The 27461-nt window shown below is 43.3% G+C and overlaps 1 protein-coding gene across 1 annotated transcript in view; it reads right to left on the minus strand.

Annotated features, from left to right (window-relative positions):
* The window catches only part of LOC137352317 (E3 ubiquitin-protein ligase MARCHF3-like), a 35421-nt gene extending 29772 nt beyond the window's left edge, over positions 1–5649 (minus strand). Inside the window, exon 1 of the mRNA XM_068017606.1 lies at positions 5463–5649. The gene's annotated coding sequence lies outside the window, so the exon portion shown is untranslated. The remainder of the gene's footprint in view (positions 1–5462) is intronic.
* Between the last annotated feature and the right edge of the window lie 21812 nt (positions 5650–27461).

The following is a 27461-nucleotide window of genomic DNA, read 5'->3' on the forward strand; positions in this document are numbered from 1 at the left end:
TTTCTGCCAGCTCCAGCGTGATGCCACTACCAAATGCATCTTCCCCTCCCTTCCCCTGTCAGCATTCCGAAGGGATCGTTCCCTCAGCGACACCCTGGTCCGCTTCTCCATTATCCCCATCACCTCATCCCCTTCCCACGGCACGTTCCCTGCAATCGCAGGAGGTGTAATGCCTGCCCATTTACCTCCTCTCTCCTCACCATTCCAGGCCCCAAACACTCCTTTCAGGTGAAGCAGCGATTTACTTGTACTTCTTTCAATGTAGTATACTGTATTCACTGCTCACAATGTGGTCTCCTCTACACTGGAGAGACCAAACACAGACTGGGTGATCGCTTTGCGGAACATCTCCACTCAGTCCGAAAGCATGACCCCGAGCTTCCGGTCGCTGCCATTTCAACACATTCCCCCCTGCTCTCATGCTCACATCTCTGTCCTGGGATTGCTGCAGTGTTCCAGCGAACATCAACGCAAGCTCGAGGAACAGCATCTCATTTACCGATTAGGCACGCTACAGCCTGCTGGACTGAACATTGAGTTCAATAATTTCAGAGATGACGGGCCCCCCATTTTACTTTTATTTTTAGTTATCTTTTTCTTTTTTCTTCTTTTTTTTGTGTTTATTTTATTTTATCTTTGTTCAGTTTGCCAACCCACTTTTTGTTTCATGTTTGTACTTGCGGCTGTTCAGTTTTCAGTCCGTTAACACCCTATCCGTACTAATGCTTTGTCTTTCAACACACAATTAACATACTGTTTGCCTTTGCTCCACGACCTTCTGGTCGGCGATTCTGTGTGACCTTATCCTATCTACACCTCTTTTGTTATCTCTTGCCCCACCCCCGCTTTACTTGCTTAAAACCTTTCACATTTCTAATATTTGCCAGTGCTGAAGAAGGGTCACTGACCTGAAACGTTAATTCTGTTTCTCGCTCCACAGATGCTGCCAGACCTGCTGAGTATTTCCAGCATTTATTGTTTTTATTTGAGTCAATTTACATTGTGTGATTTCAGTAGTTATTTAAGTTCTTTGCATGTTTTCGTTGGTCTTTTGGTTGCCTGAGGTGTATTTGATTTGATGAGAGAGTTGTGCTGCATTGGCTGAATAAATACAGTTCATTTTAGCACCAAGAACATAGGGCTAGATTTTATAAGTTCGCTGCCGATTGGGCAGGCAGCAAGCGCAGTGGCTCATTTAAATAGCGGGTGGGCTGCCCCCCCCCACCCCCGCTTACGTGGAGGGGGTGGGGTGACTGTCCCTGGCAATGGCGTCAGCTGCCTGTGCATCGGCGCTGACACCATTTTTAGAGGGCTGTTAGCCCTACCGGCTTATTTAAATATTTAAAGATAGATGGAATAAAATTAAATAAATACATCTCTTTGGCTCCTCTCCCACCCACTAATCACAATTAATTATTTGCCCTTCCCCCCCAAAACACTTACCTTTACCATCTGACCTTCCCCTCCCCCCCCCCCCACAAACTGCACAAAGTTTAAACTACAACCCTTATCCCCATGACGTTAATTTGACCCCGTCCTCCCCCTCCCCACCAGCGTTGCGCCTCGTTTCCCCGGACAGGGACCCAAAGGCACGGGAGTGCCAGCCACTGGGCCGAAGATGGCGGGGGGATATCAAGAGGTGACATAAGTCACAGTGGCGCAGTGGTTAGCCCCGCAGCCTCACAGCTCCAGGGACCCAAGTTCGATTCTGGGTACTGCCTGTGTAGAGTTTGCAAGTTCTCCCTGTGTCTGCGTGGGTTTTCACCGGGTGCTCCGGTTTCCTCCCACATCCAAAAGACTTGCAGGTGATTGGTAAATTGGCCGTTGTAAATTGCCCCTAGTGTAGGGAATATGGGATTACTGTCGGGTTAGTATAAATGGGTGGTTGTTGGTCGGCACAGACACGGTGGGCCGAAGGGCCTGTTTCAGTGCTGTATCTCTAAATAAAAAATAAATAAATAAAATAAAGTATATTTAAGACAATTAATTTAATTGATTTGAATATTAGAATTGTGGTCTCGTCACCCTGCAGCAGAGAGGTCAGTAGCAGGCCTGGGGATCCGGGTGTCGAAGGCTCCTGAAAATCAAGCCCATAAGAACTGGGAGCAGGAGTAGGCCATAAAGCCTCTTTAGCCTGCTCAGCCATCCCATTAGATTACAACTGACCTTCTACATGAACTCCACTTTCCTGCCCTATCCCATATCCCTTGATTTCCTTAGTGACCTGAATTATGTCTGCATGCTGTGGGGCAATTATGCCCCAACTTCTAACTCAAATGGGACTGAACAGCACTTGGTCTTTATCATGGCTTTGGTCTGGACCAAGGGAGATACACTAATTCTAAATGATGTGTCTGTTTTGATGTGGACTTACGCAGCTTCACTGGCCCCTGATTTACAGCAATGTTTTCCCATTCTGCAGACCTTAAACTGCAAAAACATCTGAAGGAATAATATCCTTTTGGGAAAGGAAATGATGGAGTTGTCATTGTGATACTGGAGGAGTAATCTGGAGGCCTGAATTATTACTCCAGAAGATGCGAGTTCAGATTCAGCACTTTACACATCAGCAACATGATGGAAGGTATGGTCAACAGTGCTATCAAGCGGTACTAACTCACCAATAACCTCCTCACCAATGCTCCAGACCCATTAGAACCTTGTCCAAACATGAGCAAATTGCTAAATTTCAGATGTGAGGTGAGAATGACTGTCCTTGACATCAAGGCAGCATTTGACTGAGTGTGACTGGAGTCATACCTAGCACAAACGAAAATGGTTGCGGTTGTTGTAGTCCCAAGATATTGCTGCAGGAGTTCCTCAGGGTGGTGTCCTAGGCTGAACCATCTTCAGCTGCTGCACCCAACATAAGATCAGAAGTGGGGATGTTCACTTTGCAGACAGCATTCCGTACCATTCGCAACTCAATTAATGAAGCGGTCCATGTCCGCATGCAGCAAGAGCGGGACAACATTTAGGCTTGGACTGATAAGTGTCAAGTAACATTTGCACCACACAAGTACCAGGCAATGACCACCTCCAACAAGAGCGAGTCTAACCACTCCCCCTTGGCAGTCAACAACATTACCATCACTGAAGTCCTTACTATCAACATCATGGGGGTCACCATTGACTAGAAACTTAACTGGAGCAGCAATATAAATACTGTAGCTGCAAGAGCAGGTCAGAGGCTGGGAATTCTATGGCAATTAACTCACCTCCTGACTCCCCAAAGCCTTTCCACCAACTGCAAGACACGTCAGGAGTGTGTTGGAATACTCTCCATTTGCCTGCATGAATGGAGCTTCAATAACACTCAAGTAGCTCAACACCATCTAGGACAAAACTGCCCGCTTGATCAGCACCCCATCCACCATCAACATTCACTCCCTCCATCACTGGCACACTGTGGCAGTAGTGTGTACCATCTACAAGATGCACTGCAGCAACTCGTCGAGGCTTCACGACAGCGCTTTCCAAACCTGTGACCTCTACCACCTAGAAGAACAAGGACAGCAGGTACATGGGAACACCACCACCTGCAAGCTCCCCTCCAAGTCACACATCATCCTGACTTGCTGTTCCTTCACTGTCGCTGGGTCAAAATCCTGGAACGCCTTTGCTAACAACACTATGGGATACTGTCACCACACAGATGGGAGCAGTTCAAGGAGGCAGCTCACCACCAATTTCTTAAGGTCAATTTGGGATGGGCAATAAATGCTGGCCTTGCCAATAATGCCCACATCCCATGAACGAATATTTAAAAAAAATCTCCACCTGGCAATTTGAGAATTTGAATTTAGCTTAACTGTCTGAGAACTCTGTGTTCTTCCAATTCTGACCTTTCTGCATCCCTGATTACCTTCACCTCAACACTGGCGGCCACGTCTTCAGCTGCATAGGGCCTGAGATCTGGAGTTCCCTCCACGTCATCACCACCTCCTTAAGACACTCCTTAAAACCTGCCCTAATATCTCCCTATGTGAAGCGAGGTTAAAGTTTGTCTGGTGATGCTCCTGTGAAGTGGCTTGGGACATTTTACTATGTTAAAGGCTAGCTATATATATATATATATATTGTTGTAAAAACCGAATGAGTCAAGAATGTCCTTTAGGGACGGGAACTCATTGCCTTTACCCAGTTTAGTCTACATCTGACTCCAGTCCCACATCAAACATGGTTGACTCTCAGTTGAACCAAATCGTTTCTCAGGACAACTAAGGATGAGCAATAAATGCCCGCCTTGCCATCAATGCCCATATCCCGAGCATGAATTTAAAATAAAATATGTATCTCGGCCCAGTAATAACTGGCGTAATTATGATATTAAAGATGATCTGATTTTTCTACACAAGTGTCTCAATATTCCACATGCAGCTTTACTTCAGTGTGGTACATTTGGGGCAGCACAGTGGTTAGCACCGCAGCCTCACAGCTCCAGCGACCCGGGTTCAATTCTGGGTACTGCCTGTGTGGAGTTTGCAAGTTCTCCCTGTGACCGCGTGGGTTTCCTCCCACAGCCAAAGACTTGCAGGTTGATAGGTAAATTGGCCATTATAAATTGCCCCTAGTATAGGTAGGTGGTAGGGAAATATAGGGACAGGTGGGGATGTGGTAGGAATATGGGATAAATGTAGGGTTAGTATAAATGGGTGGTTGATGGTCGGCACAGACTCGGTGGTCCGAAGGGCCTGTTTCAGTGCTGTATCTCTAAAATAAAAATAAATAAATCATTTAGACTTAGTCATACTGACTGCCAATATAAACATTTGCTCAGATTTATATTTCAACTCAATGTTTATTACAGATATAGATTAGGCTGACAGGCTGGACCTGTGCAATCACCCAACCTCACTATAGAAGCACATTATGATTTACTGTTGTAGATTTCTATACAGAAACAGTAGCCATGGAATTCAACTAATTTGCTAAGTTTCCAAAATTCAAGGCTTGATTTACACTCGTAAATATACCACTAGAATAATTGACTTTTAAAATTATAACTTATGGTTCTGAAGACATAATTCAAATCACCCTGTTAAATAATCTGCAAAGCACAACAAGGGTAAACTACAGTCAATAGAATATAACACAATGACTTGCCCATGTTAAACGTTTGAACAGCACTTGCATCCTATGGCATCATAATAATTAATAAGTTAACATACATAAATAAAAGCTCTGGAACACAACGTTTTTGAAAAAAAAAAGTATTTTTTCCTCACAACATGCTTCAAAAATGTGAATGAGTTTAGGGACAGAAGCAATTTTCATTTCTAGACAATCTAAAATGACTACACTCCATATTTAGCAAGACAAATTATCCATTGAAGTCAAAGCACCCTCACTCATTCTGGCGGAAATTTCACGTATAGAAAGTTTTCGTGGTCGCATGTTAATTGCAGTTGCAGCATTCGTAAATATAAAACCTTTCAAAATTAAAGCTAACTTTAACCAACCTGGGGAAATAGGTTTGTAATCACTTGCATGTCGAGACTTGCAGCTTTTCACTCAGTAACTGGTAACAAGCATCGCTTTCAATGGATTTCCAGGCTAGTTTCTCAAACTGATATTCACAATGTCACCACTGAAACGGGAAAACAATAAAACCTTGTCTAATATTGTCTCTCGCTCGCAGCAATTCCCGTCCTTTTCAGGCTCCAGAAATATGATTGTTCCCGGCAAATTTTCTACGTATTGTCAAACCGCTCTCGCACAGTTACAAATCGATTCCGATCTAACAGGCTCAACTAACACTGGTTAATAATTCCCTGACGTGCTCAAAGCAAAATCAAACACAGAACTAGAAAGCTCAAAATTCCCAGTGCAGTTTTAAATACCTCTTGTCATACAAATGTTTCAAAATAATGCTTTGCAATTATGTAATATATCCAATAATTAAGCCTGCAGACAAAGACCCAGTGAAGATAAAACTAGGTCAGGATAACGGTCACCACTTAAACCTTCCCCAATTGACGTCCGGTTATAACAGTCCACTCACTGCTTGCTTAATGCGTACCGTGTGTGTGTCTGGTTATCATGGGCGCAGTGTGCAACTAAAGGGGAGACTTGTGCATTGAGATGACTAACTCTGTATGGTTAATGCTACTCTCTTGTAACGCTGTGGATTCTCACCGGTAAATTTACAGGGATTTACATTAATATTTTGCACTGGGGAGATTGCATTTATAAAATGGCCTTGATGCAGTTCTAGTGTAAATGCAGTCTAGTCATGCCCTGACTCTCAATTTCCACTAGAACAACAACTTCATTTATATAGCGCCTTTAACGTAGTAAAATCATTCCAAGATGATTCATCTGGAGTATATGAGGAAAATTGATACTGATCCACATTAAGCAATGTTAGGGCAGTTGACCAAAAGCTTGGACAAAGAAGTAGGTTCTAAGGAGTGGCTTAAATGAAGAGAGAAGAGTAGAGAAATAGAGAGGTTTAGGGAGGGAATTCCATGCAGAGTGTAGAGCCTAGGTTGCTGAAGGCAGTGTGATTCACTAATGTCCTTAAAGGAAGGAAATATGCTCTCCTTACCCGGTCTGGACTTTATTAACTTCAGACCCAAAGCAATGTGGTTGGTTAACTGCCACTCAGTTATATCCAAATGTTATGAAAAAGTCTAAGAAAAATAAAACTGGATGGACCACCCAGCATCAACCGAGGTGCTGGAAACAACAAAGACACACCCAGCCCGGTAGACCCTTCAAAGTCCTCCTCACTAACATCTGAGGACTTGTGTCAAAATTGGGAGAACTGCTGCAAAACCTAGTCAGGCAATAGCCTGACAGTGTCATACAGAATCATACCTTTCAGACAATGTCCCAGACTCCTCAACCCTGGGTATCCCATCAGCCAGACAGACCCAATAGAGCTGGCAGCAGTGGTATACAGTCGGGAGGGAATGGCCCTGGGAGTTCTCAACATTGACTCAGGACTCCATGAAGTCTCCTGGCATCAGGTCAAACATGGGCAAAGCCTCTTGCTGACTACCACCAACTGCCCTCTCAGCTGATGAATCAGTATTCCTCCATTTTGAACACCCTTGGAAGAAGCATTGAAGGTAGCAAGGATGCAGAATGTACTCTGGGTGAGGGACTTCAATGTTCATCACCAAGAGTGGCTCAGTAGGACCACTACTGACTGAGCTCTGAAGGACATAACTGTCAGACTTCACCTGTGGAAGGTGATGAGAGAACCAACAGGAGGGAAAAACCTACTAGACCTCATCTTCACCAATCTACCTGTTGCAGATGCATCTGTCCACGACACTACTGGTAGGAGTGACCACTGCGCAGCCCTTGTGGAGACGAAGTCCGTCTTCACACTGAGAACACCCTCCATCCTGTGTAGCACTCACCGTACTAAAAGGAATGGATTCAGAACAGATCTAGCAATTCAAAACTGGGCATCCATGAGGCACTGTGGGCTATCAGCAGCAGCAGAACTGCATTCAACAACAAGCTGTAACCTCATTGCCCAGCATATCCCTCATAGCACCGTTATCATCAAACCAGGCAACCAACCCTGGTTCAATGAAGAGTGCAGGAGAGTGTGCCAGGAGCAGTACCAGGCATACCTAAAACTGAGCTGCAAACCTAGTTAAACTACAACACAGGACTATGTGCAGACTAAACAGCGGAAGCAGCATGCGATCCCATAAACAAAGGATCAGATCAAAGCCCTGCAGTCCTGCCACATCCAGTTGTGAATGATGGTGGACAACTCAACAACTAAGGGGAGGAGAAGGTTCCATGAACATCCCCATCTTCAATTACGGCAGAGTCCAGCATGAGAGTGCAAAAGACAAGGCTGAAGTGCTTGCAACCGTCTTCAGCCAGAAGTGTCAAGTGGATGATCCATCTCAGCCTCCTCCTTAGGTCTTCACCAGCACAGATGCCAGTCTTCAGTCAATTTGATTCACTCCACGTGCTATCAAGAAATGGTTGAGCACACTGCATACAGAAAAGTGTATAGGACCCAGCAACATCCCAGCTGTAGTACTGAAAACTTGTGCTCTAGAACAAACCACACCTCTAGCCCAGCTATTCCAGTATAGCTACAACATTGACACCTACTCAACAAAGTGAAAGTTTGCCCAGGTACGACCCATCCAAAAAAACCCCAAATCCAGCTAATTACCACCTATCAGTTTGTCAATCATCAGCAAAGCGATGAAAGGTGTTGCTGATTGTGCTATCAAGCAATACTTACACACCAATAACGTGCTCATCAATACTCAGTTTGGGTTTCCCCAGGATCACTCAGCTCCAGACCTTTTTATGGCCATAGCCCAAATATGGATAAAAGAGCTGAATTTGAGAGGTGAGGTAGAGTGACTGACCTTGACAGCAAGGAGCTGTAGTAAAATTGAAGTCAATGGGAATCAAGGAGAAAACTCTCCATTGGCTGGAGTCATACCCAATATAAAGGAAGATGGTTGTGGTTATGAAAGGCCAATCATCTTGGCCCTGTTAGCCAGAAAGTTAACTGGACCAGCCATATAAATGCAATGGCTACAAGAGCCAACTCAACAAAATGAGACTGGGAATTCTGTGGCAATTAACTCACCTCCTGACTCCCCAAAGCCTGTCCACCATCTACAAGGCACTAGTCAGGAGTATAATGGAATACTGTCCACTTGCATGGATGAGTGCAGCTCCAACACCACCCAGGACAAAGCAGCCCACTTGACTGGCCCCCCATCCACCATCAGCACACAGTGGTAGCAGTGTGTACTATCTACAAGATGCACGGCAGCAACTTTCCAAGGCTTCTTCAACAGCGCCTTCCAAACCCGTGATCTCTACCACCTAGAAGGACAAGGGCAGCAGATGCATGGGAACACCACCACCTGCAAGTTCCCCTCCAAGTCACACACCATCCTGACTTGGAAATATATTTCTGTTCCTTAAATGTCACTCAGTTAAAATCTGGAACTCCCTACCTAACAGCTCTGTTAGTGTACCTACACCACATGGACTGCAGCAATTCACGAAGGCACCTCACCACCACCTTCTCAAAGGTAATTAATAATGGGCAATAAATGCTGGTCTTGCTAGTGAAGCCTGCATCCCATGAATGAATAAAAAAAAAAGCAGGGCCACCAATGATGGAGTAATTAAAACCTGGATTGTGCAAGAGGCCAAAATTGATGGAGCACAGAGATCCCAGAGGGTTGTAGAGCTGTAGCAGATTACAGAGATAGGGAGGGCTGAGGCCATGGATTGATTTGAAAACAAGGGTGAGAATTTTAACATTGATACATTGTTGCACCAGGAGCCAATGTAGTCCAGTGAGAAAAGGATTTTTTTTTTTTAATTTGTTCATGGGATATGGGTGTCACTAGCTAGGCCAGCATTTATTGCCCATCCCTAATTGCCCTTGAACTGAGTGGCTTGCTATGCCAGAGGGTATTTAAGAGTCAACCACATTGCTGTGGATCTGGAGTCACATGTAGGCCAGACCAGGTAATGACAGCAGATTTCCTTCCCTAAAGGACATTAGTGAACCAGATGGGTTTTTACAACAATCGACAATGCTTTCATAGTCACCATTAGACTCGCTTTTTAATTCCAGATTTATTAATTGAATTCAAATTGATGGGTGAATGGGACTTGATATGAACTAGGATATGGGAAGCAGAGTTTTAGATGAGCTTAATGTTACAGGGGGCATAAGGTGGGAAACCAGCCAGTAAAGCATTGGAATAGTTGAGTCTACAGGTAAGAAAGGCATGGATGAGCTTTTGAACAGCATATGAACTGAGGCTGGCTGGAAACGGGCAATGTTACAGAGTTGGAAGTAGACAGTCTTGGTGATGGAGTGCGCATGTGGTCAGAAGCTTAGCTCAGGATGAAGTAGAATGCCTAAGTTGCGACATATAGATAAGAATGGAACAGGGGTGAGGGCAGCCCCATCCCATTAGACAACGGAGAACCGGCATTGGAGGAGGATAGTGTGTTCAACTGTGTCAAAGGCAGCAAACTGGTCCACAAGGATATGGATGCCAGGTCACAGACACATAGGATGTTATTTGTGACTTTGATAAAGGCTGATTCAGTGCTACGTCAGGGGTGGAAGCCTGATTGGAGGAATTCAAATATGGCATTATAGGAAAAATCGGCATGGATTTGGGAGGTGACATCAGGTTCTAGGACATCACAGCTGCCAAACGAAACACAATAAATAACTTGCATTTATATAGGACCTTTCACATTCTCAGCATTTTCAAAAGTGCTTCACAGGCAATGATTTATTTTGAAGTCATATAGACAACGGGCAGCACAGTGGCGCGGTGATTAGTACCGCAGCCTCACAGCTCCAGCGACCTGGGTTCGGTTCTGGGTACTGCCTGTGCGGAGTTTGCAAGTTCTCCCTGTGACCGCGTGGGTTTCCGCCAGGTGCTCTGGTTTCCTCCCACAGCCAAAGACTTGCAGGTTGATAGGTAAATTGGCCATTGGAAATTGCCCCTAGTGCAGGTAGGTGGTAGGAGAATGGTGGGGATGTGGTAGGGAATATGGGATTAATGTAGGATTAGTATAAATGGGTGGTTGTTGGTCGACACAATGGGTCAAAGGGCCTGTTTCAGTGCTGTATGACTAACTGCAGCAGCCAATTTATGCACAGCAGAATCCCACAAACAAGAGATAAACGACTATTGTTTTTGCAGTGTTGGTTGAGGGATTAATGTTGGCCAAGGTACAAGAACTCACCTGCTCTTGTTCACTTAGTCCCATGGGATTTTTCCATCCACTTGAATAAGTGCATGAGGCCTCCATTTAAAACACTTAACATGTTGTCTGAAAGGTAGCACCTCCGACAGTACAGCATTCTCTTAAGACTGCACTGAAGTGTCAACTTAGATTTTGGTGCTCAAGTCCTGATGTGGGGTTTGAACCCACAAGCTTCTGACTCAGAGGTGAGAGTGTTACCCATTGAGACAAACTGTCACATATTGAAAAATGGATTAAACCTGTCCCTTATATTTCACAGTTTTCAATATAGAAATCAGAATTTGACAAAGTGGTAATTAAAAGCTTAAATGACAAATATAAACCTTTATGCAAGGCTAGGCTATGTGATCACCTGAGCACCTTGATGAGATTGTCTTATCTATCCAGTATTTCCTCTCCTGTCTGTTGATAGGCCCACTGTTGCTATAGTATCAATCAGATGATGTCATAGATATGCGAGTTCTATGTCACTATCATCCCTCATGTCCTTTCACCTGTGTCACACAGCCTTTATATTGTTCAATGTGCTCACAACACAATGATAACAGCTTTTCAAAATTGTTTAGATGACAAATAGATATTTATGGCAGCAATTCCACCTCAGGGTTCTTTTGACAAGTTTAAGATACCAGAGCTGTTTGACTGCTTCATTTCCTTGTGCACTGTAATTTGCATAATACACTATATACTTTTATAGCATAGAAGACTATTTATTGGTCCTATTGTGTCTGTGTTAGCTCTTTGCTAGAGTAGTCCAAACCTAATGCCACTCCCCACCACTTTCCCTTGTCTTCATCTGCTTCAAATATTTATCCAATTTTCCCATAAATGATGGTCCCTATTTCATTTATTTGATCGAGTTGTCTATATTTCACTTCTTTCCATTCAAAGTATACTCTCACTCTTTGTTTCTCTTTCCATTATGTATTACCTTGCACATATTCACATTACAATGCATCAGTTATCTGTCTGCCTGTTCTGCCAACCTCTCCATGTTCCACTGAAGTCTCTTACTGTCCTCCTTCCTGTCTGCTCTGGAGACTCCAGTTCTAATGAAGGGTCACTGAACTGAAACGTTAACTCTGCTTATCTCTCCACAGATGCTGCCAGACCTGCTGAGTATTTCCAGCATTTCTTGTTTTTATTTCAGATTTCCAGCATCTGCAGTATTTTGCCTTTATTTAAATGTTTACCCAGTTATCGATACAGCCAATTATATGCTCTACTTTTTATCCCAGAATAAAATACACCAACCAGGTTTCTTTACTAAACAAAATCAGTTTATTATAAAACAAGACTTAACCAGTAACAAAGCAAAACACTAACACACTGATTAAAATATGAAAGTTCCCTTTTTAAAAAATTCTCCCATTACACTCACACAAACACCGGGAAAAAATACTATAGTTCACTCTGCAGAGGTCTGTTACAAAAAAAAGACAAAAAAAACTACTTTGGCCAAATACTTGCTAATTCTTGACAAAGAAAGGAGATATGGAAGGAAGTCAGTTGTCCCTTTTTTTGGTCTGCCATCCGGGTATACAGAGACGGGTCACTGGGATCGTTTCAGAAGCTGTCCGTTCTGGAGATGTCCAGAGTTATTCTAGTCGGCTTTCTAAGAGAAATGTGGCATCACGGTTTTTCCACCAGCACAGGCTTGAATTGCAGAATTTTTTCAGCTCCTCAGGAGTTATATGGCACCAGGGATTTTTTGTTCCCCACATTGGATCTTGGCAGGATTTCTACAAAAAAGTAGAGAAAGAGGTGAGCTGGGTGACTTCTTTTTCCTTGGCAGGAAAACACCAACTGTCTTCAAAACAGTTCACACTGCAACTAACTGAAAACAATGTCCAAACCCCAGAGGGCAACCTCCTGACCTCCACAAACTTCTCTGTAACCATTTTTCCCAGGTCACCAAGGGTTCTGCTGTTTTCTGAGCCCAAATCACAGGTGGCCTCCAGCACAGGTGGCTTTCAAACCACAGGCTGAATTTTAATCGCGTGCCGCGCACTTTCAACTCGGCAGCCTTCCGATACGGAAGTGCCGCCGAGGAGCCCCCGCGATATTAGGCGTGGGGGTTCATTTAAATACAGGGGGTGGAGTGGCCACCATGTCCCCAGCAACGGCATCCGGCATCCGGCATCCGGCACCACTGTGCAGGTGCCAGGACCATTTTTAAAGGGCTTTAAGCCCTTAGCAAAAATTACAATTGTTAAAGGTGTGGCATTATTAATTTTTATTACATAAAAACTGTTGTGATGGAGGCCCTTCCCCAAGCCCCGCAATGGTCATTTCATTGCTTGGAGATAACCAAAAAATGCCTTTGTCCCTAACCGAACTTTACCCCCCGACCTTCAAATTTTTGCCCTTCAACCCCTTCCCACCATTCACACAACCAATCAAAATTGTTTTGCCCGCTCCCCAATCCCTTCCATCCTGAAAATTTTATTCCTCCCCCTTCCCCACCTGATTCTCGCCTCGGAACTCCGTATGGAGTTCCGAAGGCTCGCGAAGCATGAATGGCGGCTGTAAAATTGGCGTGGGATGGCTGCCACCTGCATGTGCAGATGAAGGGCCCGCCACTAGGCGGCAGGGAGCCGCAACAAAATCCCCCCGCCACCGGTTACATGCAGCGGGCCCTTCTTGATGTCGAGGTGGGCCTCTCCCAGCAGAATTTTACCGGCCCCGTACCACGACCCACGGGGTTGAGGGGCCGGTAAAATTCAGCATCACATCTCAAGACCAAGCGGCGAACTTGGTAAAAAAAAATCCATGGAATCTTTTCAGTTTTAACACAAGTTTTCAAAAAATAAAATATTCAAAAAAAATGGAAGCACTTTCGTAACGATAGGCAACTATAAATGTGAACACAGGAACTTACAAAGGGGAAAAAGTGGGCACAAACTCGAACATAAATAATGACAAAGGAAAAGTTTTGTAGATAGTAAGTGTGCAGATGTTAGATACTGTACCAATATAGTGCCTGTGGTATTGCTTATGGTCAGTTTATAAAGATACTTTTTTATATTTAGAGATGGCAACAGAATCGATAAAGACTTCAGACACTCATTTGCTATTTGCTACAGCTTATAGCAACATTGTGACAGCTGACATTTCAGAACTGAATATGAAATGTTGACATAATAATTTGCCTTGATACACGTTGACAACAAAGCATGACCATAAATTGTAACACCAGGAAATGTGCACCTTTTGCAAGATTCTTAATTGTATATGTATTGAAGAATCAGATTTTCTCCAGCACTGAAATGTATCTTCAACATCCAGTCCTCATTAAGCTTCATATTGACCCTGATTTTGTGGCAGTAACGATGGAGAAACTGTTAGTGCTCATCGTCATTACTCCACTGAAACGGACAGCAACTTCTGGAGTTCACACATGTGCAGAATAAAGTGGAAATCCAGAAGCTGCTGTCAGTGATTCTACGCTTCTCCAGAGGGTGCGCTATTGAAGCACCCACCACCACCACCCCGCCCCCTCCCGAACCCAGACTGCAATCAATGGGAAATCTATGAACTGACGAGAACTTCCACTCTTACCCCGTTACTTTCACTGCAAAAACCCTTGAAAAAGTTATACCTAATGCAGGTGGGAAGTATACAGTAAATGGCAGAACCCTTAGGAGTATTGACAGGTAGAGAGATCTGGGCGTACAGGTCCACAGGTCACTGAAAGTGGCAACGCAGGTGGATAAGGTAGTCAAGAAGGCATATGACATGCTTGCCTTCATTGGTCGGGGCATAGAGTATAAAAATAGGCAAGTCATGCTGCAGCTGTCCAGAACTTTAGTTAGGCCACACTTAGAATATTGCGTGCAATTCTGGTCGCCACACTACCAGAAGGACGTGGAGGCTTTGGAGAGGGTACAGAAGAGGTTTACCAGGATGTTGCCTGGTCTGGAGGGTATTAGCTATGAGGAGAGGTTGGATAAACTCGGATTGTTTTCACTGGAACGACAGAGGTGGAGGGGTGACATGATAGAGGTTTACAAAGTTATAAGCGGCATGGACAGAGTGGATAGTCAGAAGCTTTTTCCCAGGGTGGAAGAGTCAGTTACTAGGGGACATAGGTTTAAGGTGAGAGGGGCAAAGTTTAGAGGGGATGTGCGAGGCAAGTTCACTCCCCACAGAGGGTGGGGAGTGCCTGGAGCTTGTTGCCGGGGGAGGTGGTGGAAGCAGGCACGATAGCGACGTTTCAGAGGCATCTTGACAAATACATGAATAGGATGGGAATAGAGGGATACGGACCCTGGAAGTGCAGAAGGTTTTAGTTTAGGCAGGCATCAAGATTGGCGCAGGCTTGGAGGGCCGAATGGCCTGTTCCTGTGCTGTCCTGTTCTTTGTTCTTTGTTGAATGAGGTGTAACTCGGTTTTTTTTAAATGGCATACCAATTTCATAATTACTGCTAAATACCCTCACTGGCCCTGAAAGGCAAATTTTAATTTGTCGAATCTTAAATTTCTCCATAATGATAAAATGCTCCACATATTTTTAAACTCATTTTTTAAAAATAAAGTTTCTTTATTTTATCTTCTTTTTAATCCAGTCATGATCATTTATTCTGCTATCCGAAAATTTAAATTAAAAGTGAAGGATATTAACTTCCTTTAATAAAAGCAAAATACTGCAGATGCTGGAAATCTGAAATAAAAACAGAAAGTGCTGGAAATACTCAGCAGGTCTGGCAGCATCTGTGGAGAGAGAAGCAGATTTCAAGTTTCAGGTCTGTAACCTTTCATCAGAACTGGCAAAGGTTAGAAATGTAATAGGCTTTGAGCAAGTGAAGGCGGTGGGGTGGGGGGGGGGGGGCGGGGAGGGGGAGAGGGGGGGTGAAGAACAAAAGGGAAGGTCCGTGATAGGGCAGAGGGCAGGATAGATTAAGTGGCAAAAATATCATGGAATAAAAGGCAAATTGAGTAACAAAAGACAAAGCATTTGTCCAGAGAGAGTGTTAATGGCAGAATAGTGAACAGCTCTGTCCAAAAGCAAGAACATGAAAAACAAATTTAAGACTGGTACATGGTTAAAAAAAAAATCAAAATTGCGATCATGACCTGAAGTTGTTGAACTCAATGTTGAGTCCAGAGGGCTGTAGAATGCCGAATCGGAAGATGAGGTCTGTTCCTCAAACTTGCGTTCAGCTTCACTGGAACACTGCAGCAGGCCGAGGACAGAAATGTGGGCATGAGAGCAGGGAGGTGAATTAAAATAGCAAGCATCCGGAATCTTGGGGTCATGCTTGCAGACTGAGTGGAGGTGTTCCACAAAGTGGTCACCCAATCTGCGTTTGGTCTCCCCAAGGTAGAGGAGACCTGGTTAGCTGTGTGATTACTTCAAAGTCATTGGCTGCTTACCTGCTTGCTTATTTCCCTGCTGCTACACGCCAAGAGATTCCCTTGACATGGTGCCAGATTTAAACTGCTGTTGGGAAAGGGGAAACCAGGCCATAGAGATTGCTCACTTTCTCCAAGCACTATCGCTTTGCCACTAACTACAAAATCCAGCCGATTATATATCTAAAGGTTACTGTGAAATGATGAGAATCATCAGTCAAGGCAGTTGTGCAGCAGACTGATGGGAAGGAAGCCTGAGGCAGAAAGAAAATGATACGTCAACATATTTTATGAGATGAATGAAATGTATAATTTCACACTTGACGACACTGGCCTTTCCAAACAATCATAGAACACATAGATTTGCAATGATGAACTGCAGCCTTGACCATTGCTAGGAGCTGGAACTTCACTGAAAGCAGCTTTCAGTTTCAATGTGGCTGAAATTAACCATTAAAATCCTCTTCAACCACTGCACTTTGATATTTATATGGTGTCAGGGTGGAAAAATATAATTGAGGGAAGCTTTTATGACTTCTCACTTGGGCAGTAACAAGTCTTCAAATAATTTTCGATGACTTCCATGCTCATCAGTTTGGTATCTGTGCAGGACAATTGATTTTGGATATAGATTTTTTTTTAGATTTAGAGATACAGCACTGAAACAGGCCCTTCGGTCCACCGAGTCTGTGCCGACCATTAACCGCCCATTTATACTAATCCTACACTAATCCCATATTCCTACCACATCCTCACCTGACCCTATATTCCCCTACCACCTACCTATACTGGGGCAATTTGTAATGGCCAATTTACCTATCAGCCTGCAAGTCTTTTTGGCTTGTGGGAGGAAACCGGAGCACCCGGAGGAAACCCACGCAGACACAGGGAGAACTTGCAAACTCCACACAGGCAGTACCCAGAATTGAACCCGGGTCGCTGGAGCGGTGAGGCTGCGGTGCTAACCACTGCGCCACTGTGCCACCTAGAAAGGCCTAGAAATCAGCGCATGATCCAGATGCACAGCAAATTGGTCCACCGACTTCATTTGTTTATTACTAGTGAGCTGCGAGCCCCAGACATGGTCCCAGAGGCAGCTCATCAGTCACGGGAAGGGGAAAAATAAGATCGCCAGGTTGGGATGACAGCAGAGGGCCTAAGGAGAGTCTGGAAAAGGGGATTGATGGTGGGAGGCAATTGGGAATGGGTAAGTGGCAGTGGCCTGTGGTTTTAATGTGGAGCCAGGAAGATCTTCCCGGTTCCCCATTCAGATAAGTTTATTTAAAAACTTACTTTTAAAGGACCAATGGTTAGACTGCATATAGGCCTAGTAGACCAAGCTTGATACCTGCTGTGTTCAGTGCAAACCAATTTCCAACTTGGCTCTGTTGGCCAGGGGCTGCGAGAAATAGAGTCTGTTACAAACTGCTGGATTGTTTGTGAACTATAGTAACCTGGAGCTCAGACACTGGCCTGTGCTGGTAAAAACCATTTTGAACTAATTAATTTATGTGACAAGACAAAGGAGAGAACACAGGAAAAGAGCCTTATTTGGACACGGTGTGATACCGGGGTCTTTGTGCCTGGGCGAATAAGGAGAAGATACGAACGAGGTGAGCAGGCTTAAACCAACCGGAACTGAGACAGCATAGCTTTGAAAAGACAGAGAAAGAGAATAAGAATAGAGAATCTCGGGCATAGAGCCAGCGATAAACTCCGGAGACCAACCATCGTGGAAGCAGAAGATCCTGCGTGAGCAACGCAGCGATGACGTAAAAGAGAGAGAGAACGGAACGCCTGGCCAGCGTCAGCTCTCCCCTTTTTCGGGTATTATCCTTTGTTTTCTGTGACTAGGTCAGGGAAAGGTCAGAGGAACATAGTGGGTGTGCTTATCAATTCTAGCTAGCTTTGTTATTAACTGTATAACTCAGTTTGAGTTGCATGCTTTTGTCTAACCAAGTGTATAAGCCTTATTCTTACATTGTACAACAACGTGAATAAAGTAAATTAATAGTTAAAGAAAGGACTGAGTTTTCTCTTCTTTGTACTAAGCCATTAACTGTAGCCGGTGGATTAGGTGGAGGGTGGCTCTCCTGTAACCCGATATTCCAAAACCCAGCCTGTTCCCTTATGGTGTCAGAATTGGATGCCCCCCTAAAGTGAATCTTTGTTCACTAATTTTCTGCCAGTAACACGGATTCAGAAAAGTCTAATTGTTATCAATATAAAGTACTACTAATTCAGAGCCAACAACATCATGCAGAGTAAAGCTGCTTGTATTGAGTTGCCTTTTCATGCAATTAATGAAATGGAGAATACTACTGCTTGCTAAATTATCACTTTTGCTAATGATACTGAGCTATGTGACTAGTTGGTTAGGATAAGAAAATGCATGAGATTCAAAGGGACCTGGATTAAGTAATTAAATAGTCATGGTTTTAATAGATATTGAGATTAGAATATATTTATTGAATTAGGGAATATTAAACATGCAACTGGCGTAAAGGATCTCCATTAGCGAAAGGTGCAAAATGAAAAGGGTTTGGAAATGAATAATGGCTTTTCACTCTAAGAATCCAGTCAAATTGAAGGGGTGTTATGTATTTGGCTGCATCTCCAAAACATTTATCTATTGTCATCTTGAACAGAAGAAGCCATAGATATAGAAAGCTGGTTAGAAATATAAAAACAGATAGTAAGAGTTTCTATAAATATTTAAAGAGTTAACAGAGTGAGCGTTGGTTCTATCAAAAGTGAGTCTGGGGAATTATAATGGTTAATAAGGAGATGGCAAATAAAGTGAACAGGTATTTTCTATTGGTCTTGACCATAGAGGATACAAGTAACATGCCAGAAATAGCTGTATATCAGGAAATGGAAGGGAGGGAGGAAGTCAAGAAAACTACAATCAACAGGAAAGTAGTACTGAGCAAATTGTTGGAGTTGCGGGCTGACAAGTCCTCGGGTCCTGATGGACTTCATCCTCGGGTCTGAAAAAGAAGTGGCGAGTGAGATAGTTGATGTGTTGGTTTCAATTTTCCAAAATTCCCTAGATTCGGCGAAGGTTCCATTAGATTGAAAATAGAAAATGTAACTCCTTTACTCAAAAAGGGAGGGAGACAGAAAGCAGGAAACTACAGGTCAGTTAGCTTAACATCTGTCAGTGGGAAAATGTTGTCAGCTATTATTAAAGACAGGGCACATAGAAAAATTCAAGGTAATTAGGCAGAGTCAACGTGGTTTTGTGAAAGGGAAATCATGTTTGACAAATTTATTGGAGTTCTTTGAAGAACGAACATGTGCTGTGGATAAAGGGGAACCGATGGATGTACTGTACTTGGATTTCCAGAAAGCATTTGATCAGGTCCCACATCAAAGGTTACTGCAGAAAATAAAAGCTCATGGTGTAGGGGGTAACATATTGGCATGGACAGAAGATTGGCTAGCTAACAGAAAACAGAGAGTAGGCATAAATGGGTCATTTTCTGGTTGGCAAGATTTTTGATTTAGAGATACAGCACTGAAACAGGCCCTTCGGCCCACCGAGTCTGTGCCGACCATTAACCACCCATTTATACTAATCCTACACTAATCCCATATTCCTACCACATCCTCACCTGTCCCTATATATTTCCCTACCACCTACCTATACTAGGTAAATTGGCCATTATAAATTGCCCCTATCAACCTGCAAGTCAAGATGTAACGAGTGGTGTGCCACAGGGATCAGTGTTGGGACTCAACTTTTTACAATTTATATAAATGACTTGGATGAAGAGACTGAAGGTATGGCTGCTAACTTTGCTGATGACACAAAGATTGGTAGGAAAATAAGTTGTGAAGAGTACATAAGGAGGCTACAAAAGGATATAGATAGGTTAAGAGAATGGGCAAAGATCTGGCAAATGGAGTATGATGTAGGAAAATATGAAATTGTCCATTTTGGCAGGAAGAATTAAAAAGCATATTATCTAAATGGTGAGATATTGCAGAGCTCGGAGATGCAGAGGGATCTGGGTGTTCGAGTGCATGAATCGCATAAGGTTAGAATGCAGGTACAGCAAATAATTAGGAAAGCTAATAGAATGTTAGCATTTATTGCAAGGAGAATTGGATAGGAAAGTAGGGAGGTTATGCTTCAGTTATACAGGGCATTGGTGAGACCACATTCTGGAGTACCGTGTACAGTATTGGTGTCCTTATTTAATGAAGGATGTAAATGCGTTAGCAATTCAAAGAAGGTTTACTAGACTGGGCGGCATAGTGGTTAGCATCGCAGCCTCACAGCTCCAGGGACCCGGGTTCGATTCTGGGTACTGACTGTGCAGAGTTTGCAAGTTCTCCCTGTGACCGTGTGGGTTTTCGCCGGGTGCTCCGGTTTCCTCCCACAGCCAAAGACTTGCAGGTGATAGGTAAATTGGCCATTGAAATTGCCCCTAGTGTAGGTAGGTGGTCGGGAATATGGGATTACTGTAGGGTTAGGATAAATGGGTGGTTGTTGTTTGGCACAGACTCGGTGGGCCGAAGGGCCTGTTTCAGTGCTGTATCTTTAAATAAATAAAAAATAAATAAATAGACTAATACCTGGAATGGTTGGGTTGTCTTATGAGGAAAGGTTGGACAGGCTAGGCTTGTATCTGCTGGAGTTTAGAAGAGCAAGAGGCAACTTGATTCAAACATGTAAGATCCTGAGGGGTCTTGACAAGGTGGATGTGGAAAAGATTTTTCCTCTTTTGGGAGAATCTAGAACTAGGTGTAACTATTTAAAAATAAGAGTTCACCCATTTAAGACAGAGATGAGGAGAATGTTTTTTCTCAGAGGTCGTGAGTCTTTGGAATTCTCTTCCTCAAAAGGCAGTGGAAGCAAAGTCTTTGAATATTTTAAAGGCAAAGGTAGATAGATTCTTGATCAGCAAGAGGGTGAAAGGTTATTGGGGGCACGCGGGAATGTGGAGTTGAGGTTACAATCAGATCAGTCATGATCTTGTTGAATGGTGGAGCAGGCTCGAGGGGCCGAGCGGCCTTCTCCTCCTTCTAATTCGTATGGTCGTATAGAGACATGTTAGAAGTGGTGGGGCTGGGGGAAAGGGTGGACGGGTCCAATATTGCATGGAAAACCTGTAAGTAGGTTCAGCGCGGCTGTCAATGGCATGTTAATGGAGCCAGCTCATCAGCAGGAGTGATGAGGACCTGGACAACATGATCTGAACTCCAGTGTTTAACGGGCCAATACAAAAATCAAATTTGGAAGAGTTTGGAATTGGAAGCAAGGGAGGAAGAGCTTTGACAATGGAATCAGGGTGATTAAAGGCTGCACCCTGCTTCAATGATGGCTCCCTTTATGCATTTCTGGGTTCATAAGGAGTCAAAAAGAGATACCTGCTGCTAGTACTAAGATGGTGTAATTGGAGGTGGCCCAGGAGGTCAGCAGCAGTATTGTCCGATGCTACTGGCTTCAGCACAGGAAGCAGTTTAACGAGCTAACCAGGTCAGGAAAGGTGAGTACAGTTGCACATTTACCCACATCCTGCTGTGCACATCACCCCAATCCCACGTACGACCTCCATCAGATCACTCCTCACTCTCACCCATCCTTCTTGCTATGCTACTCCTCACATCCCTGTTTATCCATCCACTGCTGCCACTCACGCTCATATTTTGCAATTTCATGCCTCTCCCTGCTAGTCATCCCCACCAAATGCAATGCATCCATCTGGTGAACACAAACTATTAGTCGCTCGTAGGTCAGTTCTTTTCCTTATTGCAGAAGAGAGCATAGAACACAAGAGAGGAAAGAATCGGAGGTAGTCCTCCACAGATTTACAAGATCACAACTGCGGAGGACCAGACCCTGGAGATCAGCGGAGTTTTAACATCCCTGGCCAGAGATGAGAAGACAGGGATCTCGCAACTACATGGTACTGCAATTAAATATCAGCAACACATATTATACAACACTTGGGCACGTTGGCTTGATTTCAACAGTAAGAAATACAATCACCTTCATGACAAGTTTCAACATACTGACCTTGCCGGTACTAATTCTTATCACTTCTCCCTGCCAGGGCCTCATGTGCAGCAGCTGTCCATGGACTTCAGGGATGATAAATCCTCAAAGAGTCTGCTTACTTCTGAGGGTGCAATGCAACGGAACTCATGCTTACTGTGCACCAGCTCAGATACTTGTACTTCAATGGAACGGTTAGACAGATAGTTGGGTTTTCACCTGGTGACTCACACTTCACAAGTGAGCACGAGCAGGCAGTGGAGAGTCTGCATCACAGGGCGCAGACCTCTCCAAGCTCTGCTCAGCTGGACACCGATGCTCTTTTCTGGGGGCCATCGATAAAAAGGAGAATCAATGAAGAGCAGTAGTGAAAGTGTGATGCACTGACAGGCCCACCACAATACACTGAGAACAACTTCAGAAAGAATGGAGCAGCCAACCTCAAACATAAGTGTGTTGATGCTGCAGGAAACTGCATGGATAGCGTGGCCACCTCCATTGAATATCAAATGCTGCAATCAAATGAGTCCATGCATAGTCATGCAGACTCTGGACACCAACTTGACTCCACATTAAATAGGATGACAGGTACCTTACCTTGGCCTTACAGTACCATACTGATCTGCATCAAAGTATCTATCTCCAACAGAGTAATTGCAGTTTGTGTGGCTGGGCCATGAGAGGGATGATGACAAAATGGGACATGGAAATGGGGACGACTCAAAGTGCTTCACATCTCATCTGTTGCTAACACACACTCAATCGGTACCTGACATGCTTGCATGTGTACCAATGGCCGAGTCTGTCCCTGCACAGGTGCAGGTGGAGTGGTCTTTTGCAGGGCCCTCACAGGCTCCAAAACAGAGGTCAACAGCCAAGAGTACCTCAGTAGTCAGAGCAGGGATCTAAACAGCCCACCTCTACCTCTGCTGAAATCACAGGGGTTGCGCCACACAGCAGCAATAGGAAAAGGAACAGTAATGCTTTGTAGTTGCAGAAGGGTGTGCACATGGGTGGATGATAAAATGGTACGCTGCAAAGTTTTTGGTCTTTGGTAGAATCACATAAGTTTTATTAGTTTGTATCACTTTCCTGCCTTACCCATTTTTGGCTACTAGATCATAAGTCGCCTTTTCAGTTGCTTGATGATGAATGGGAAAATAAGAATTGATGGGGGATGTGAAAGGGATGATTGGTTGTTTGCAGGACTGCTGTAATTGTGGCATTGCATGTGGTTCTGGTCCCCTGGTGCAATCTAAGCGAACTCTGCAATAATAATGGAATTCCTGGAATTCCAGACAACAATGTGAGAAGCTGATGCTGCTTTGCCTTTATCACCATCCTCCTCATGTTAGGAACATAGGAACAGGAGTAGGCCACTTAGCACCTCGAGCCTGTTCTGCCATTCAATGACATCACAGCTTCTGTGTGAACTAACTCTATATTCCTGCCTTTGCCCCATATCCTTTAAAACCTTTGGTTAACAACAATCTATCAATCTCTGACTTAAAATTAACAATTGACCTAGCATCAACTGCCATTTGCAGAACAATGTTCCAAACTTCAACCATCCTTTGCGCATAGAAGTGTTGACTAACTTCACTCCTGAAAGACCTAGCATAATTGTAGACTATGACCCCTAGTCTTAGACTACACAACAGTGGAAATAGTTTCTCTAGTTTCTCTATCAGTTCCCATTGATATCTCACAAAACTTTGATCAAATAACCCCTTAATCTTCTAAATTTCAGGGAATACATCCCTGGTTTATGTAATCGTTCCTTGTAATTTAACCCTTGGAATTCAGGTATAATTCCAGTAAATCTGTGCAGCACTCTCTCCGAGGCCGATATATCCTTCCTAAGGTGTGGTGTCCAGAACTGAATAGTTTCCAGGTGTGGTCTAACCAGGGTTTTGTGTAGCTTTAACATGTCTTCTACCATCTTGTATTCAAGGATTTTAGATCTCAAAACCAAATTTTCATTAAACTTTTTGATTACTTTCTGTGCCTGCCCATGGCCTATTAATGATATATGTACGTAGATCCTTAATGCTCCATGGACCTCCACCATTTCTAGCTTTTCACCATTTAGAAAGTTCTCTGATCTATGCTTTTTAAGTCTAAATTAGATGACCATACACTTGCCTACATTGAAATCCATTTACTACAGTTTTTCCTATTCACTTAATCTATTAATATATTTGTCATTTTAAGCTTCCACCTACGCTGCTTACAATGCCATGTATTTTTGTGTCATTAGCAAAATTGGATTTGTGGGTCTCCATTCCATCATCCTAGTTGTTAATAAATACAGTGAATATTTGAGGACCAACACATATCCACACCCTGCCAATTAGAGTAACTGCCCATTATCCCAACTTTCTATCTCTTGCTGCTCAGCCAATGTCCTTAACAGGTTTGCCCTCAATTTACCCTTACTTTCATGAGCTTCAATTTTAGCTAACAGTATTTTATGAGGGACTTTATCAAATGCCTTGGAAGACCACAAATATAATATCTATAGACATTCCCTTGTCCACTACTTCAGTTGTCTCTTCAAAAAGTTCAATCAGATGCATCAGGCATGACTTACCCTTTACAAATTCACGCTGGCACTCTCCAATTAGGTGAAAAGATGTTCAGTCATTCAATCCTTAATTATAGACTCTAGTAATTTCCCGACAACAGATGTTAGGCGAACTGGTCTATAATTCCCTGGTTTTCATCTCTTCCCCTTTCTTAAATAGCAATTTTCCAATCTAAAGGAACAGTTCCTGAATCGAGAAAACTTAGAAAGATTATAGTTAGGCCATCTGCAATGTTCTCATCTGGTCCTGGGGGTTTGTCATTTGTTAGTGCCATTATTTTCTTTGTTACTGGTAACTTATTTACCTTAATTTTGGTGAGTCCCCATCTCTGACTCAAAATTAATTTCTTTGGGGTGTCTGGAAAACTATCCTTTTTCTCTACTGTAAATAGCGAAACAAAGTAAATATTTAGCATATCTGCCATTTCCTCATTTTCAATTACACTATCAGCATTATCAGTTTTTAAGGGGCCCACACAGCTCTTGATCACTTTTTTCGAATATAATTGTAAAAGAAATTTGTGTTGATTTTGATATCCCTTGCAAGTTTATTTTCACACGTTTTTTCTAGCTCTTACTGTTTTGTCACCTTTTGTTGTTCTTTGTCTCCTCCTCCATGAAATCATCAGCAGACAACCTGTGCTCTGCAACCTGTTTCTCTTGCAGGTTCAAATCTTGCTGCTGTGCAATGTTGTGCAGACGCAACAAAACGATGACTATTCTGGACACCGTCTGGTGCATACTGAAGGGTGCCTCCAGATCTGTCTAGGCACCTAAAGCACATCTTCAGCACGCCGATGGCTTATTCAATCAAATATCTGGTGGTCATGTGGCATTCACTGCAATGCTGTTGGGCTTCATTTCTTGTGGATCTGACGCATGCCATCAGCAAATTTTGAAGTGGGTATTCCTCGTCTCCTTCCTGCCACCGCTTAAGTGTCCAAAGACAGGAGGGAGCTTGGACTGCCGCAGTATGAAATCATCATGGCAGCTCCCTGGGAATCTTGCACACACTTGTAGAAACATCTTTTTGTAGTTTCACACCAACTGCACATTGGTGAAGTGGAAGCCCTTGTGGGTAACAAATATTCCTACAATAGATAGCCATTACAGAGACATGGTTGCAAAATAACCAACGTTATGAACTAAATATTCCAGGATACTTAACTTTTAGAAGAGATAGGTAAAATAGAAATGGAGGAGGGGTAGCCCTGATAATAAAGGATGGGATAAAGACAATAGAGAGAAAGGATCTTAGCTCAGAAAATCAAGTAGTAGTATCAGTTTGGGTGGAACTAAGAAAACAATAGCAGAGTTATTTATAACCTAACAGTAGTTGTAGTGTAGGACAGAGTATAAATCAGGAAATTAGAGGCATATGTAATAAGGGTAATCAGTAATCATGAAGGACTTTAATCTTTATTTAGAATGAGAAAATCAAATTCGCTCATGGAATAATTTTCCAAATCTATGTCGAGGAACCAACTAAGGAACAGATTATTTTGTATCTAGTTTCGTGCAAAGAAGAAGGGTTAATTAATAACTTTGCAGTAAGGGGCCTCTGGGGTGGAGTGACCGTAATATGATAGAATTTTATATAGAGTTTGAAAGTGATATAGTTAAGTCCAAATCTAGGGTCTTAAATCTAAACAAAGCAAACTATGCAGGGATGAAGGGTGAGTTGGCTAAGGTAGATGGCAATGACTAGCAATTAAAGAACTAATACATATTTTGCAACAACTATAAATTCCTTTCAAGGCCCAAAAATCCCACAGAAAAAGTTGTCTGTCAGTAAAAAGAGTTAAAACTGGCATTAAATCAAAGGAAGAGGCTTATAATGTTGCCAAAAAGTGTAGTATGGCTGAGGATTGGGAGGATTTTAGAATTTAGCAAAGGAGGACTAAGAAATTTCTATGAAGAAAGAGAAGAGAAAATATGAGATAAGTATGTAAATGGTAAGAGATTAGTGAAAGTAAATGTGGACCCATTAGAAGCAGAGACAGGAGAAACTATAATGGGCAATAAGGAAATGGCAGAGAAGTTAAACAAATACTTTGAATTTCTCTTGATGGTAGAAGACACAAAAACATTCCGGGAATTACGGGGAACCAAGTCTGCAGAAGGTCGTGAAAGCGTTTGCGGCACTGAATCCAGGTCCTCCTCACCACAGTACATACAACTCGCTTCCTCTGCCACCTCCAACCAAGACTGTTTAGTCTGGCCAGCTGACCTTCGGGAATAGAATGTCAGGACTGGCATGGGTACCTGTCTTGCTGCTGGCTCGCTGTTCCTCTCCTGTCATCTCCCACTAAATTGACAACCACAATCATGGCTGTCGGTTCCTTTTTAAAAATAGGCAGCTTTCCTACTGTCCAATCCACACCGCCCTAATTACAGACAGTAAACACGCCACTGGCCACTAATTCTGATTGTTTAAAATCGCGTCGGACGCCGGGGTCGAGACCCGGAAATGCTCCCAGTGTCAGGGTCTAGGCACCAGAACAAAAATTCTGCCCGTTATGAGAGTAGACTAGCAAGAGACATAGAAAGAGATTGCAAATGTTTCTATAGGAATGCAAACAGGAAGAGATTAGTGAAAGTAAATGTGGACCCATTAGAGGCAGAGACAGGCAAAATTATAATGGGAATAAGGAAATGGTGTGCTATTAAATAAATACTTTGAATCTGTCTTCACGCTACAAGAGACAAAAAAATTCTGGGAATAATGACGATAGTGCGAGAAGGTGGAGTTGAGGTAAATGA

The sequence above is a fragment of the Heterodontus francisci genome, chromosome 38 (assembly GCF_036365525.1).
Source record: "Heterodontus francisci isolate sHetFra1 chromosome 38, sHetFra1.hap1, whole genome shotgun sequence".
In the NCBI taxonomy this organism is placed as follows: Eukaryota; Metazoa; Chordata; class Chondrichthyes; order Heterodontiformes; family Heterodontidae; genus Heterodontus; species Heterodontus francisci.